This window comes from Echinops telfairi, unplaced genomic scaffold (assembly GCF_000313985.2).
Source record: "Echinops telfairi isolate 266 unplaced genomic scaffold, ASM31398v2 ScPeMD7_31;HRSCAF=116, whole genome shotgun sequence".
NCBI classification, from domain to species: Eukaryota; Metazoa; Chordata; class Mammalia; order Afrosoricida; family Tenrecidae; genus Echinops; species Echinops telfairi.
The window spans coordinates 28,794,789-28,799,244 of NW_022103928.1; the positions used below are offsets into that span (position 1 = coordinate 28,794,789).

Sequence of the window (4,456 nt, forward strand, 5' to 3'; positions counted from 1 at the left end):
TATGTCCTAAAATAGCAGTTATTCTTGGTCCACAAGAAAAGCAGGCACAAACACATGATCAAACAACACCCAGATCAAAAGGAATTTTGCTAAGGAAGAAAAGGCTTTGGAACTACTGGACGACAAATTCAGAAGAATGATGGTCAAGAATGGGGAAGAGTTGGAGAAAACAATGGAAAGTATAAGAACTAGAAACTGTACAACAAAAATATCAACTAGAAATCCAGAAGATTAATACTAAGGCTACAGAATTAGACAACACTTTACAATAATAGATTAATAGAACTGAATAAATGGAAACCTGAATTAGTAAGCTTGACGATAACAAGAAGAGAAAGGACAAAAAAAGCAAATGCATGGAAACTATACAACAAAATGCTTAAAAATTTAGTGGGTAATTAATGAAATTAAAAAACTTCTTGAATCAAATGAAAATGAAAACACAACAGAGCAAAAGTAGTATTCAGAGGGCAGTTCACAGCCATAAGCACCGTCCGACCAAAAGAAGAGAAAACCAAACCAGCATTTTCACTTGGCACCTTCAACAAGGAGAACAAGAGAAACAAAGAAAGCCTTCAGTCACCAGAAGAAAAGAAACCACGAAAATTAGAGCAGAAGTAAATTAATAGGGAAACAAAATAATATAAAAATAAGACAAGAAGTTGATTGTAAAAAAGAATTTTAAAAATTGACAAAGAACTGACAAAGCTGACAAACCACTGGCAATCTCAACAAAGGGAAAAATAGAATAATAAGAATAAGAGATGAAAAGGGTGACATCTCAACAGACCCAAATGAAATTTTTACAATAACACATTACTACAAAAGAGTATAATCCAACAAACTCTAAAACACTAGATGAATTGGACAAATTCATTGTACCCAATGAAAGCAAATTGGTGCAGAAAAGCTCAACAGACACTTCACAAAAGGAGAAATAGACCAAGTCATTAAAAAAATTCCAACCACCACAACAAAGGCTTCACTGGGGAATTCTACCAAGCATTCAAAGAAGAGCTGACACAAATTATTCCAGAATGCCACAAAGGACAACAAACTCATATTACGACATGAACTTAACCCTGACACCAAAACCAGGCTAAAGAGCTACAGACCAAATAGTGCTCATGAACATAGATTAAAAATTCTCAAAAACTGCTGGCCAAAACACAACAATATATCAATATCTATAGATATAGCATGACCACATGGACTTCATACCAGGTACTTAAGGATGGTTCAACATTAGGAGGGAAAAATCCATGCTATCTATAATATAAACAAAAGAAAACTACTTGGTCATATCAATCAATGCAACAAAGGCATTTGATTTTAAAAAAAACACGCATATGTGGCAAAATAGGAATAGAAGGGAAATATTTCAACACAATAGGTTACATGTGCAAAACCCACATCTTGCCCAAGGGCGAGAAACTGAAGGCATTCCCTTTACAAACTTGAAACGGAGATGATATCCCTTAACACCTATCTTATTCAACATTGTGCTGGAGGTCTTAGCCTGAGCTGTCAGACAACAAAAATAAATCAGGGGCCGGCCCAAATCCCAACTACACTGACAACACCCCCTGCCCCAGCTCCCCAGAAGAATGCACTTCAGAGGACAGCACTGAAGCTAAAGTTCAGGGAGAGGGGCACTTTTGATCAGAGCACACAGGAGCAAAGAAAGAGGGAAGGGGAGAAAGTAGAACACATCCAATAATGCTGCTCAGAGCAGCCAATGCACAGAGAGGACCACAGGGCCAGCCCCACCATAAGACACAATATCCCTCACTGACCCATAGCACTATGGGGACAACAGTGGAGACAAGTTTGCCTGATGTGACCCCACCACACCAGGTGAAACACTAAGAGCATGCAACAGAGCAGCAAGGGGAGCAAAGCAATGAAGTCCCTGAGAAATACCAAAAATAGACTTTGGGGCCAGGGCAGAGCACTCCATCAGACTTGACCAGAAAACACTCATAAAGTTCAACAGACTTGAAACTATTTAGTCTTTCCTTTTATTATTGTTGGTTTTGCTGTTGGTGTTTTGTTTTATTTTGTCTCATTTTTGTGCTTTTTATTGTCTCTGCGTGTCTATCTAGATAAGATAGGCCAGATAAACAATCCGGAGGAGAAAACAATGGGAATGATGGTTCTGGGGGACATGGGAGAGGGGCAGGTGGGGGAAAGGAAGGGGAGGGTGCCAACAAACCCAGGGACAAGGGAACAACAGTGATCTAAAATCAATGGCGAGGAGGTTGTAGGATGCCTGGTGGTGCTTTAACAAGGACAATATAGCCGAGAGGAATTACCGAAACCTGAATGAAAGTCAAGCATGATAATGGAACAAGAGGAAAGTAAAAGGAAATAGAAGCAAGAACTAGGAGGCAAAGAATATTTATAGAGGTCTAAACACAGGCATGTACATATGTAAATATATTTATATAACGATAGGGCAATATACCTATGTACATATATTTATTTCTTAAGTATTAAGGCAGCAGACATTGGGCCTCTACTCAAGTACTCTCTTAACACAAGAACACTTTGTTCTAGTAAGCCAGCATTCTGTGATGCTCACCTTCCTGACATGAATGCTGATGACAAAATGGGTGTATATTCCCAGGGCCAGGCTTATTCATTACACTCCGGATGTGCTGACCCCTGCAATTTCCCCAAATGTGGGAAACTCGACTGCATAATTTCTGGCAGTGGGGGGCTGCATTTGCGCTCTCCCCTGAAAAAACAAACAAACAAACCAAAAAATGGGTGTATAAGCAAATGTGAAGAAAGCTGATGGTGTCTGGCTATCAAAAGATATAGCGTCTGGGGTTTTAAAGGCTTGAAGGTAAACAAGTGGCCATCTAGCTCAGAAGCAACAAAGCCCACATGGAAGAAGCACACCAACCAGCCTGTGTGATCATGAGGTGTTGAAGGGATCATCTATCAAGCATCAAAGAACAAAAAATCAAATCATTGTGAATGAAGGGCAGTGCAGACTGGGGGCCCAAGACCTATCGTAGGCAAGTGGACATCCCCTTACAGAAGGGTCATGGGGAGAAGACGAGCCAGTTAGGGCACAGTGTAACAACGATGAAACATACAGCTTTCCTCTAGTTCCTAAATGCTTCCTCCCCTATCATGATCCCAATTCTACCTTACAAATCTGGCTAGAACAGAGGATGTACACTGGTACAGATAGGAACTGGAAACACAGGGAATCCAGGACAGATGATCCCTTCAGGACCAGTGCTGAAAGTGGGGATACCAAGAGGTTAGAGGGAGGGTGTGGTGGGAAGGGGTGGGAACCAATTACAAGGGTCTACCTATAACCTCCTCCCTGGGGGATGGACAACAGAAAAGTGGGTAAAGGGAGACGTCAGACAGTGTAAGATATGACAAAATAATAATAATTTATAAGTTATCAAGGGTTCATGAGGGAGAGGGGAGCGGGGAATGAGGGGGAAAATGAGGAGCTGATACCAAGGGCTCAAGCAGAAAGCAAATGTTTTGAGAATGATGATGGCAACAAATGTACAAATGTGCTTGACACAATGGATGTATGTATGGATTGTGATAAGAGCTGTACGAGTCCCCAATAAAATGATTTTAAAAATAAATTAATTAAAATTTAAATTTAAAAAAAGCACACCAGCCTGTGTGATCATGATGTGTCAGTGGGATCAGGTACCAGGCATCAAAGACCCAGAACAAAAAATCATATCGATGTGAATGAGGGGGAAGGCGAAGGGGAGAGCCGAAGCCCATCTGTAGACAACTGGACATCCCCTTACAGAAGGGTCACAAGGAAGAGACGAGCCAGTCAGGGTGCAGTATAGCACTGATGAAACATACAACTTTCCTCTAGTTCAGCAGTTCTCAACCTGTGGGTCGTGACCCCTTTGGGGGTTGAATGACCCTTTCACAGGGGTCTCCAGATTCATAACAGTAACAAAATTACAGTTATGATGTAGCAACAAAAATAATTTTCTGATTGGGGTTTCACCACAACATGAGGAACTCTATTAAAGGGTCGCGGCATTAGGAAGGTTGAGAACCACTGCTCTAGTTCTTAAATGCTTCTCCACACTACCCCACTATCATGACCCCAATTCTACCTTACAAATTCAGCTAGATCAGAGCATGTACACTAGTATAGATCAGAGCTCGAAACACAGGGAATCCAGGACAGATAAACCCCTCAGGTCCAATAATGAAAGTAAAAATACCAGGAGGTGAAGAAGAAGGTAGGGGAGAAAAGGGGAACCAATCACAATGATTTACATGTAATCCCCTCCCAGGAGGACAGACAAAAGAAAAGTGGGTGAAGGGAGACAGCGGTCAGTGTAAGACATGAAAAAACAATATTAATTTATACATTATCAAGGGTTCATGATGGAGGGAGGGCGGGGGAGGGGGGAAATGAGTTGATACCAAGGGCTCAAGTAGAAAG

General features: G+C 41.1%; 1 non-coding gene across 1 annotated transcript; it reads left to right on the plus strand.

Moving 5' to 3' along the window:
- Window positions 1–2,576: 2,576 nt before the first annotated feature.
- Window positions 2,577–2,743, plus strand: LOC115869623. The gene has a single exon (XR_004046289.1). It is a non-coding gene; the product is annotated as a U1 spliceosomal RNA (small nuclear RNA).
- The last annotated feature ends 1,713 nt before the right edge of the window (window positions 2,744–4,456 follow it).